The sequence below is a fragment of the Protopterus annectens genome, chromosome 14.part0, assembly GCF_019279795.1.
Source record: "Protopterus annectens isolate FY-2018-M chromosome 14.part0, PAN1.0, whole genome shotgun sequence".
Taxonomy (NCBI): Eukaryota; Metazoa; Chordata; order Ceratodontiformes; family Protopteridae; genus Protopterus; species Protopterus annectens.
In genome coordinates, this window is record NC_056748.1 from 282,401,903 (window position 1) to 282,415,030 (window position 13,128).

A 13,128-nucleotide genomic window follows, 5' to 3' on the forward strand; every position below is an offset into this window, starting at 1 on the left:
CACATATGTTTTGTTATAACAGCATTAACAAGATAAATATGCAAGTCAAAAGGCATCATTGTACAACCACCAGCACAAACTTGTACCTACATACAGAATGTAAACAAACGGGCAGTGTAACATTTCAAATTCACATCCAAACATATGTGAGCTAGAAAGTCCTGAGATCAATCTGCATGATTAACAATACTACTTGATATCCTACTGGATCACATCTCCCTAAGAAAATCACTGTATTTTACTATATTTTCTGTTAATCCATTGGTTCTCACAGCTCTGGAAATGACAGAGGTGCTGACTGATGTCAAAATGCACCAAAAAAAACTGATGACTGAACTTCCACATGCTTACCAAACATAAGAAAGGCACCCATTGACTTATTGGATTTCTGATATATTAAAACTGTGGTACCGAAACTGGTGGCAGCAGTAACTTAAAACCATGTATTAATACTAAGGCAGCTTCAGCTACAACAAAAATTATCAGCAAGTGGGTGAGGGGTTCCTCAACACAAATTCCAGTCATGAAAGATAAATGGGCAGAGATGATGCCAGTGGGCGAAGACACCGGTTAGCATAATAGTTAAGTTCTTGGCCTCCCATGACAACGAACAAGGTTCGATCCTGATCTCCAGCCAATGCCTATATGGAGTTCGCATATTCTCCCTGTATCTCTGTGGGGCTCTTCCTACCTCCCAGAAACATGCTGACTGTTTTAATCTGAAACTCATTCAAGAATGGAGTTGTGGGCAGCAGCACATACTCCGGCTGCAATATTCCCAAAACAGGGGAATGTGGATCACAGACTGTGTGACATGGCAAGGCTAGCCACTTAGCGTAAAACATGATTCTAGGTGATTTGGTCATGTTGACTAATGTCACCAAATGAGCATGGATATTTGCCAGTGATAAGTGGGTTGAGAACCTGGCCTACACCAACCTATGCCAGGGAACCATGCTAACAGTGGGAGGGTGTGCCCACCATAAAACCCAGCAGCCTTGGGTCAATAAGCTACTGGCCAGCTGGTGTCCAGTTGCTCAGCTTGGGTCAACTGGGATAGCTCTGTTGAGTGAAAGCTGAACTTATAACCAATCAACCTGCCAAACATGAACTTAGAATTGCTGCACTCAATGTAGACTCACTGAGAGGATGGACCTTGGAAGTTGATGACTTGATGGTAATGAGGAGGTTGGACATCATATTTATCCAGGAGACAAGATGGAAGGGCAGCACAGAAAAGCCACTTGTCTTGGGTCCAGAGTCTGCTACTCAGGAAGATGACAGGCTAGAAATGGTGTGGGAACTGTGGTGAAGGAGAGACTTTGGAAGACAGTGAGGATGCCATGCCAGCTAGTGATAGGCTCATGGCAGTAAGACTCCAGTGTAATGATAAGGTAGTATTCGTAATCTCAGCCTATGCCCCAATGGAGGGTTGTGATAATGAAGAAAAGCATGCATTCAAATAACAGTTGCACAAAATAATTAGTTTTGATTATGAGTGACCTGAATGCACATATCGAAACAGAGATATGAGCAGGATACTAGAACTATCTGGGTCCAGGTAGGTGGGCAACAGGAATAAAGGAAAAAAGGCCATTCTAGACTTTAGTCTAGGAAATGGCTTGATGGTGACCAACAAATGGTTCATTCAGCAAGAGACTGTCACAGGATCACATACAAGAGTGGACAACATGCAACTCAAGTAGACTTCCATCTAGTAAGGAAAGGGTAGTTGCATAAAATAAGCTAATGCAAATTCATCCTCAGTGAATTTGTCAGCCCACAAAATAAAACCCTGGTTGCCACAATCAGCTGCAAGTAGAAGTCAGATAAGACTCTAAGGTCAACAGAGACCAGGCGAAAGACCCAGAAATTGATGGGAGAGAAACCACAACAGTTCAAGGAATTACTCAATCCTCTAACACCTCAAGAAGTGGAAGAAATAGGTGAAGCTGAAGAATGGCATGTCTCAAAAGAGTATTTGTGATGACTACAGTTGTGTACACTTACTATAAATGTAGATGCTAAGAGTGTATTCACTGTTGCAGTCCTCACATATGGGTTATCCAGCTCCCGGTAGCCCTCAGTCGGCCCGAATACCAGAGTCCTTGGTATATGACGTCGACTGCCACCAGTTGTAAAACTGATGTCAGAACATCAGGTATGAAGGGAGGCAGCCGATGCCATTTCCTCAATTTTTCTTGCCTTAATTGTCAGAAGCCCCCAAAAGAAGGCTAACCCAGGGAGGTAGCATCCTGGACATGTCATACAAAAAATAAAAATATATAGTTTGTGCCTTAAAAGGGGGAATGGAGGGTGGGAAACCAGGACTGCAACAGTGAATACACTCAAACATCTACATTTATGGTAAGTGTACACAACTGTACTATGTTCTTCATGTTTTACTGTTGCAGTACTCGCATATGGGTTGATTCCCAAAGTCCAGGAAAAAGACAAAGGGTGGAGGAAGGATCACAGATTAAGAGTTGGTAAGAGGGCCCTTCAAAACTGCAGAGGCAAAACCAGCCCTGGATTTCGAAAACAAAGGCAGATTGTAATGCTTTGTGAAAGTATGGACAGAAGACCAAGTAGCTGAATGTCCTTAGTAGGTACACCTCTCAGAAAGGCTGCAGTGGTAGAGGCTGCTCTAGTAAAATGGGTCCTAATACCCAGAGGGGGAATCTTCCCATGCTGCAGGTAACAAAAGTAAATACAATGAGCAATCCATTGGAGATGGTTTGTTTTGAAATAGCTTTGCCCTGAGCCCCAGGAGCAAACCTAACAACAACTGTTCAGATTTTCGAAAGGATTTAGTCCTAAGTAAAATCTCAGCTGTCTATGCACATCAAGAAAGTGCAGAATCCTTTCCCCTTTATTTTGGGGATTGTTGAAAAATGTAGGCAGGTGAACAGACTGGTTAAGAGTTAAACTGGAAACTACCTTAGGCATAAAGGAGGGATTAGTTCTCAGAGAAACCCGATCTGAGTGAAAAATAATGAAAGGTTCAACTGCCATTAAGGCTTGCAGCTCAGATACCCTTCTAGCTAAAGTAACAGCTAAAAGGAAAGCAGTCTTCCAGGATAGAAACTTCAAATCTGCAGAGGCACCTGGTTCAAAGGGAGGCAGAGTAAGTTTTTCCAGGACAAAATTAAGATCCCAAGCAGGAGTAGGAGCTCTTTGAGGAGGTCTAAGATTACTAGCTCCCCTCAGGAACTGTTTCATCAAGGGGTGAGAAAAAATGGGTTGCTCAAAAGAACAATGAGCCGAAATTGCTGAAGCGTGAAGTTTGATTGAAGAAAAGGAAAGTCCACCATTAAGCAGTCCTGCTAGGTAGTCAAGAATGAGGGAAAGAGAAGGATGAGAAGAGTCTTCTCCTTTAGCCAGCATTCAACAGCAAAATCTCTTACATTTATCTGCATAGGATTTTCTGGTGCTGGGCCTCCTGGCCTCAAGAAGAACTTCAATCACCTGTTGGGAAAGATTTAAAGTATTAGCCAGGCAGTTAAATGCAGAGTTTGAAGATGAGGATGAAGGACCTTTCCCCCTCCCTGAACCAACAGATCTGGTACCAGGGGAAGATGCCAAGGCTGAGCCTGTGAAAGGCTGTGGAGGGGATACCAGTGCTGCCTGGGGCAATCTGGTGCTATCAGAATAGCCTTTGGTTTTTCGTCCCTTATCTTTAGCAGCACTCTGGGAAGAAGAGAGAGAGGAGGGAATGCATAAACTAAGAGATATGTCCTTGGGAAGGACAACGCATCCACCCTCCAAGCTTTGTTGTGAAACTCCCTGGTGCCGAAGGTTAGAAGGAGATGATTGGTGTGAGAGGAGAAAAGATCCACTTGTGGGGTGCCCCAATGATGAGTGATGTGATGGAAAATGTCCTTGTTCAGTTGCCACTTGTGAGGATCCAAAAAATGTCTGCTCAAATGATCCGCCAAGGAGTTTAGCCGCCCTGGAAGATACTGGGCTATTAGATGTAGGCCCATGGATGCTGCTATGGACCATAGTCTCATGCTTTGTCTGCACAAGGGGTAAGAGTGAGTCCCCCCCTTGCTTGTGATGTACCACATGACTGTGGTATTGTCTGTCCTGATCAGCAGAATCCTAGAGTATTGTAGATCCTTGGAAGCCAGCAAGGCCTGCTGCATTGCCATCAATTATTTTAAGTTCATGTGCAGATGAATCTGCTGGTTGCTCCAAGTCCCCTGTATGCTCCTGCCTTCCAGATGAGCCCCCCCATGCAACATCTGAGGTGTCTGTGGTGACAGTCTGGCTGGCAGGCAGTGGGCAGAAAGGCAGACCCTTGTTCTGAGAACAGGCTGTCACCCACCAGAGGAACTCCATTTGTAGACAAGGAATCAGGGAGAGAATCAAGTCTAAGTCCTGTGTGTTGACACAAAAGATTCTTGAGATACCACTGAAGTTTTACCATATGCAGCCTTGCATATGGTATCATCAAAATACATGAAGCCATGAACCCCAGTGCTTGCAGGAATTACCTTGTAGAGAGCTGGGTCATGCTTGCCAAGTTCATGAAGTAAGCTAAAAGATCATCTTGCTTCTGTTGAGGGAGGAATACCATCTGGGTGGCTGTATTCAGACTCGCTCTCAGGAAAACAATCTCCCTTGTAGGAAACAACTTTGACTTCTTTTCGTTGAGAGTGTAACCCAAAGAGGTGAGAATGTTCTTCATGAAATCCAAATCCATTTCTAGTTGTTTGGGGAGTTTGCTTGAGTGAGACAGTCGTCCAAGTAAGGATAAATCTGAATGTTTCTCTGCCTGCAAAAAGCAATGGCTGGAGCCAGGCACTTGGTAAAAACTCTGAGAGCAGTAAGATAAGCCAAAGGGCAAAGCAGAGAATTAAAAGTGTTGCTTCCCAGCCCTGAAGCAAAGGAACTGCCTGCAAATGTCCTTTATTGGGATGTGTAGATAAGCCTCCTTGAGATCCAAAGTTATCAGCCATGAATCCTTGCCCAGCATTGGTAATAACTGTTGAAGGGTGCACATCTTGAATTTGGGAATCACCAGAAAAGTGTTCAGAAAAGACAGATCCAGAATAAGGCGCCAGGTGCCCCCTTTTCTTGGGTACCAGGAAAAGTTTTGAATAAAAACCTAGGCCTGCCTGATTTGCAGGAACTGGCTCTATAGCCCCCATAGTCATTAGAGAAGAAATTTGAGTTTCTACCTCTGCCCTGAGAGTTCTGGGTATGTCTGGGTGCCCTTGTAAAACAGGAAAGGTGTGAAAGTAAAACTTGTAACCTTGGTTTACTATATTGAGCACCCATTTGTCATCTGTGATGGTAGACCATACCTCTGCGAACCTGGCTAACCTTCCCCCAAAGGAAACCCAAGGCACGCAGATGTAGGCACAAGAAGGCCAGAATCACTGAGAATGTTTGCTTTGGGAAGCTAGCTTAGAACTCCCCGATTTAGCAGAAGAATGCCATTGTTTAGCCCTTTGAAGGGCAGAAGCCTGCCGTCTGGAAGATCTGAAACCCCTAGGCCTAGAGCGACCCTGCTTGCCAGGATCAGGGAAAGACCAATTCTTGGAAGAATAATGCTTACTAAACCGAGGAGACTGAACCTGAAGGAAATCTTTTATAGCTTGCAAGATTTTGCCTTATCCTCCAACTTCTTCAGTACCTCCTCAGCCTTATTACTAAAAAGATTGTCCTTGTGCAAAGGAACATCCAGCAATTTAGATTTAACAGGTTCAGAAAGAGGCTGCTCCCTGAGCCAAGCATGCCTTCTAATTATGGAACCAGTGGCTGCTGCTCTGCAGGAAGCCTCCAAAGTGTCAAAACCACAATGAAGTGAATGCTTATTAAGTAAAGTGGCAGAATTCAGTTAAGTCTTGTAAATCTTTGTTCTCCGTAATGGAAGAAATATCTCCAAGTTTAGCCTTAAAAGCCTCCAAAGTATGCTGCTGATACTTAAGCATGTGAAAAAGACAATTCACGGATCTACTGGCAAGCGTTGCAGAGGTATAGACTTTTTTACCCCACCTATTCAAGGCCCTAGACTCCTTATCAGAAGGCACAGGGTTTTTAGCAATAGTAGCCTTAACACCCTTGGAGCCTTGAGAAATAATTTCTGGATCAGCAGTAGGGTTTTTAAAAAAGAATTGATGAGATTCAGGAACCCTATAATACCTATCCGGTTTTCTGGGGGCAAGAGGAACAGAATTGTGAGTTAAAGAATTTTCCATGAAAACATCATCCACAACTTCCAAAACTGGAGGTATAGCCAGAGGCTTATGCTGTGGCAAATCCAAAAATTCCCGGATTCTTTTCTTAGACTGTGGAAAATTCTGACATTCCCATTTAAAATGCTCCCTAAGAGTATTCAAAGTACCCCCAAAGGAAAAATCTTCTGGAGGGGAGGCAGAAGGGATAGAGTCCTCAGCATCAGAATCCTCAAAGTCAGAAAAAAGTTGAGAATTTCCTTCTTCACCAGCAGACATACTGGAAATCTCAGAATCTCAGACAGACAAAACATCAGGAGATAATTCCTTAGCCCTCTTTGAAGGGGGGGGGGATGAGAGCCCCTAATTAGGGAAAAAAGATCACCAGCCATCTTCACCAACTGGGATTGAGGCACAGGAGGGGAGGCCAATGCCTGGCAAGACTCCGAAATGCTTATACAAAATCTTAGCTCTACGGCATATGGTACATGGATTAAAGGAAGCACAGAGATAGCAGTTAGGGACGTTGTGCTCAAGGCACAAACAAGTTATACAATAGGAGTGGAAATTACTGTGCGGAATCTGTTTTCCACAGTCAAGACCGTTATTAACTTTATTTAACATTCGTTAAAGCAAGAAAAGAGGATCCCCCATGGGGTACTTATCTGAAGGCGTCTTCAACTTGGTAGTCGGAAAACAAAACGAAGGTAAACGGCTGACCGGCACTAGTGCGAATTGCATCTGCTCCAGGCTCCATGGCAAGAAAGACTGAGGAAATGGCATTGGTTGGCTCCCTTTATACCTGACGTTCTGACATCAGTTTTACAACTGGTGGCAGCCGACGTCATATACCAACGACTCTGGTATTAGGGCCGACTGAGGGCTACCAGGAACCGGATAACCCATATGTGAGGACTGCAACAGTGAAACATGAAGAACATCAGATATGGGACAGATGCAGGAAAAAAATAAGGTACATAAGGAAACCTGGAGGTGGAAATCAGAAGTCTAGGAAGTCACCAAAAGAAAGGAGTGAGATTTCCAAGATGGCTGTACATAGAGCAATAGCTTAATTTCAGCTCTTCCAGTGTGGAAAAAAAACCCCACAGAAATAAGAGCTAGTAGTTCTACCACAATGAAGACAATTTAGTTATGGGCTACTAGGTACACTGCCTGGTTGGCGGCAACTAAGAAAATTAGAGGACTTCAATGAAAATCAACTAGAAAATGTGAATGGAAAACAGTGACTGGGAAAAATCCTGCAGCTGTTCAGAAAAAAAGAACAAAAAACATTTCAAGCTCCAGGTTTGATACACTAACTTAGAGGAAAAAAATAAATCAAATGTAGTCAGAGTTGATTAAAATAAATGAAACACTAAAGGAATATATCAATTCAAATAAAACGCTGGAAAAAAAATAAAAAGCTTTAACTAGCTATTCAGATGAACTGATACAACTACAAACACCAGAGGATGAGTGTCACACTTCTCAAGAGCAGATTAAAAAAAAAAAAAAGAGAGTTAAAAGGTAGAGCAAAAAGAAAAGATGAGATTTTCCACTATACAAGAGAATATGGAAGGAACAAACTCATTAATTTTTTAAGAGCACAAATAAGTAACTGGACTGGTATTCCACAGCAGGATTTGTTAATTGAAAGGACACATAATGCACCAAACCTGGCCATGAGAAAAACAGCCAAGACCTGTATTAGTAAAGATGCAATCATATCAGCAGAGAGAGATGATCTTGACAAAACTATGGCAGAAGGACAAAGTGTTTAAAATTAGAAACAGTAAAGTATTTGTGGAAAATGATTTTCACTATACACCAGACAGAAGACAAACAAATTGATCCCACCACTCAGGGAAAGAGGCAGGTATATAATTCAAATTGCAGTAACAATCTGTCTTCAGAATATTTTCTTCCTGGAGGATCAAAGTCATTTTGATGCACAGCAGGCTAAGGTGGAAATACAAAAGTATGGCCAACAAAAACTGAGCCAACAAGCAAAATGGGACTCTGCTTTTCATTCTTCTGATGACAAAGCACACAGAAAGACTTTGCCAGTGAAACCCTTTTTCATTGTTCCAAAGGAAAATGCTTGAGAGATAGTAACAAAAAAGTATAGGAGTTGAGTAAAATAATCGGGAGTGCCCTTGGTCTTGAACTAGAGTCTGGTGATGAGAGATGGAGATGAACAGGAAGACCAACACCACTGAAATTAATGAATAAGTACGACATTACAATAGATCAATCACATTTGCGATGCATGGCTTTGCATGAAAAAATGTCTGAGAAAGACTGGCCTTTCATTGACTTTGTTAAACTGGTGTGTGGACTGTAAAGAATATACCCCACTTAATGTCATCAATTTTTAGGAGGACACTAAAAGGGCAAAAAATAATTGTAAGTAATTGTTAGAAAAATGTGTACTTAAACATATATAAAGTGCTAGTTTAAAAGCAAATAGTATGTAATGCATTTTACTCTATTTTACAATATGGCAGTAAGAATGATCTTACATGTAATTGCTTGAAGCTTTGAAGCTGCAGTGTGATTGAACTCTGACCCTGGCAGTAGCCAGCTCAGCAAGCTTATGTTTTTCACTAATGATTATCTGCTGGGTCAGGAAAATGAATGTATAACGCATTGAATCTTTTCTTCCTTCCTCTGAGATAGTTGGCCTTGTGAATATTATCAGCACAGCTGCTTAAAGTAATGTTGCGAGAAGAACAAAGAAGTGTATTACAAGACTGAACTGACTATTGTATTCGAGCAGGACTGAAACCTTGAAAGAATAACATTTACAGAAAGACATTATAACTGACCAGGTGCTTTGCAAGGCTGTATTATTCTCATGGGAAAACTTTTAAAAAGTATAACATCAGCATTCTCTTATGAATAGAATATTGTAGACCATAGTGATGTAGGTGCCCTGTGACTGACCATGTCAGTAAGGTGGGCACAGCTTGAATGTATAGTGTATAAAATGAAGAGTATTTCCTGTATCATGCCAGACAGAATTCTATACTTGTATTGTATGGTCTTTTGCCTCCTGGTGTACACTAGTAAAGTTTTTGCATCTGAGCCTTTTGTGTTGTCCTAATTGATTTTTATTTAACAGTTTGGTCCTACATTTGACCGGAAGCCCTCGACAGCTACAGATCAGAAGTGTACCGGTGGTCGAATACTGCGCAGGAAAAGCTACCGAAACGGTTCTTCTTGAAGCACAAAGTCCTCCGACTGAATTGTCGTCTTGAGAGGCTGGCCAATTTTCTGATCTGTGGCCGAAGAGCGGTCTCGAACTAGTGGACCCAAGAGGCTCAGGTAGGAAGATTTTGCCTTTTTTCTGTTTTAGATCAGGGACTAGGTTACAGTAAATGTTATTGTCATAGATTTGTTATACAGATCAGGGACATAAGAAATTACTGTGTATTTTGTCATAGATCAGGGAAACAGAATAAGGTAGGCAGTTATTCTAGATAAACTGTGTAAGAAACTAAGATACCACATGGTAAGAAAAAGGGTTACGTAACAGTTTTCTTTTTGATATGGGAAATCAGTGCACTAAAAAAACACGAGATCCGCCCCTAACTGATGACGCAAAATATATGCAGTTACAACGAGCAGATAATATAAGGTATTATACAAAATGGGTTAATAAATACGAATTTGACGGTAAATTAAATAAAATCTCGTTAGTTAAACTTTTAAAACAGCTTAAATCTGACGCAGAAGGTCAGGCAAAAAAATGACAATTAAGCATTTCTCAGGCACACAGGTGGATTGAGGGAGTGAACCGAAGGGAACAGAAACTTAAGAATGCAAAAGCATTATTTTTAGACAAAGAGGATAATAATACAGTAATAGCGACGGCCCCTCACCCTCCGCCACCTCCAATACCCTTTTTAGGATATGAAGCAGGAGGACAGGCTAGTCCACCTCCACATTATCCTGAAGTTGCAGGGGCATTAAAACCGTTTATTAGAGAACCTATTGAAACTAGGTCCCGGACACGTAAGACACTTAGGGACACAGATTTATATCAAATAGGGAGAGACTCACTAGAAGAGAGTGAAGAGATCTGTCCATTAATCGAGGTACCAAACCCTCAGGCAGGACAGGAAGGGCAGGACCCAACTCTCCTGGTGTATAGACCATGGACACCAGAAGACATTCGGAAAGCTACAGAAGGACCTCACCCGAAAATCAATCATAAAAAGTTTATACAAGATTTGCAAGGTATGAGACTAAGTTACCATTTAAATGGCGAAGAAGTAGAAAAAGTAGTTAGACAAATTATAGGTCCAGACTGGCACATGATTTGTGGCACCTGGAACGCTCGTGACGCACAACTTAAGCCACTCCTACATAGTGACGCAGAATTAGACACCAGAGTGAAAGGTCTTACAGACCGAATCTCTGAGAAATGGAAACCTAGAGCAGATTGGACTTGCATTAATCAATGCATACAACAAGACAATGAAACTGTTGATGGGTACTATGGCAGATTATTGGAATGTTTCAATAACCATAGTGGCATGACTATTCCTGAGAGTCAGACGAATGATAGCGCATATGAACAGCAACTGAAAAATGCATTTTTGAAAGGTTGCATTGCCCCTATCAGTAGCTTTATTACAAAGCATATGATAGATCACCGAACAAGTAAGCTACAAGCCTTACTTGAGTATGCTAGACATGCTGAAAGACACTTTAATAGTAAAAAGAAAAAGAAGACACAGGTCTTCACAGCGGAAGACGGAGCAGAAGTCTTCGTTGTGCAGGGAGGTAAAAAGGGTAGGAAAAATACCCAGGGTAATAAACAATCTGACAAAAAGTCAGAGGATTTTGAAGAGAGAAAAAAGAAAGGTGAGTGCTTTAAGTGCGGTAAAAAAGGGCATTTAGCAAGGGATTGCAGGCTAAATAAAAAGGCGACTACAGAAGATAAAGATAAAGGTGATGAGGACTGACTATATGATAGTGATGACAATCAAAAATAATCAGGAAAGGTTAACAAACAGAAGACAAATGTAAATGTAGTGGAAGGAACAGAGGAAGTGCAAGCAGATGAAGAGGATGAAGAAGGTGAAGTTTTAGACTTAGCATTATTGAGCTTAGAGCTCTATTTGGCAGACACAAAACCAGAAGTTACACTTCTGGTGGAAGGTAGGGAAGTGAAATTCTTGTGTGACTCAGGAGCATCTCGAACTTTGATACACCCTTCAAAGTTACCAGAGCATTCTGAATCACCTGACTATATACTAGTGAAAGCAGCAAATGGACAGCTATATAGGGAGCCACTCTCCCATGATATAGCAATAACTGACCCAGTTTCAGGTATGACTCAGAAAAGTAAAATTGTAGTTTCTGCAAAATGTCCAGTAAACTTACTGGGAAGAGACCTTATGCAGATATTTGGCATAGCAGTAGTTCCTACTATGCAGGGTATGGAAGCACAAAGACAAATGGATACTTTTGTGGTGCGATCGGAGGGTAAAGCTTTTTACTGGTACAGCCAGGATCTAGTTACGACTGGTCCAGGGGCAGTAACAGAGGAACTGATGAATGTAGCCATCAGTAAGGTTCCCTCCCTTGACACTGATCAACAGCATTTGTTACATTGTACTTTATACTACTGTAGTATGCCAGGACCGGATAAGGAATATGAGCAAGAATTGTTCAAAAATCCTGCTAACAGATTAGTGTTACGAACTTTATATTGGGATACTGAGGGAAACAGTGTAGTAAGCTGTTCATTACCTCAGGAATTCATGAAATTGTATAAATCCAATAGACTGCCACATGTCAGCTTGACAAAAAACAAAGCTGTGAGGTGGGCAGATTTAGGAGAAAAAGTAACAAAATGGGAGAAGCAAAGTGATTCAGAAATGTCAGAACGGAGTACAGAAACAGAAATTGAATTGGCTCACACAGACACGTCCAGCTGTACACTTGCAACATAGTGAAGACAGCTGATTAGCATTCTTATTAGAAGAAGAAGAAAAAGCCCTGTGCGATATACCAAGCATTCTTTGGTCGACAGGAAAATCAGATGTAGGACTTATTCGAACAGCAGGTCCAGTAACCATTACACCAAAATCAGCATTTAGACCACAAAAAAGACAATACCCCTTGATGAAGGATGCAGAGCAGGGAATCAAGCCTATAATAGCTGCATTACTCAAGGAAGGAGTACTGGTAGAATCTCTAGATTCACCATGTAATACCCCTCTATTTCCTGTTAAAAAAGCAAACGGGGAATGGCGGATGGTACAAGATTTACAAGCCGTAAACAATGCAATAATACCCAGAGCACCTACGGTGCCAGATCCACACACTTTGTTAAACGATTTGAAGCCACAACAAAAATATTTTACTGTGGTAGATATAAGCAATGCTTTCTTTTCAATACCTATACATCCTGATAGCCAGTATTGGTTTGTATTTACATTTCAAGGTAAAAGATATACCTATACTCGGCTACCGCAGGGATATTGTGAAAGTCCAACGATATTTGCACAAGAAATGGCTAGCAACCTGGCAGGATTTACTCCACCAGGGGGCAGTCAGATTCTACTTTATGTAGATGACATCTTGCTAGCAGCCCCCACCCAGCAGCAATGCAGGGATGATACAATAGCATTATTGAAATTTTTAGCAGCACAAGGACACAAAGTAAACAAAAGTAAGTTACAACTTTGGAGAAAACAGGTTAGATACCTAGGATATGTAATATCCAAAGAAGGTAGAGTACTAGACGAAGATAGAAAAACAGCGATTTTACAGGCACCTAAACCAACAACCAGAAAGGAAATGATGTCCTTCTTGGGAACGACTAATTTTTGTCAAAGTTGGATATCGAACTATGCTTTAGAATCTGCTCCGTTGGCTGATTTAATATATAAAACACCAATGGCAGCACAAGATGTATTACAATGGA

At 41.5% G+C, this 13,128-nt stretch overlaps 1 protein-coding gene across 5 annotated transcripts in view; it reads right to left on the reverse strand.

Moving 5' to 3' along the window:
• Positions 1–13,128, reverse strand: part of GBF1 (golgi brefeldin A resistant guanine nucleotide exchange factor 1) — a 4,751,435-nt gene that overhangs the window by 2,514,011 nt on the left and 2,224,296 nt on the right. The window lies entirely within an intron of this gene.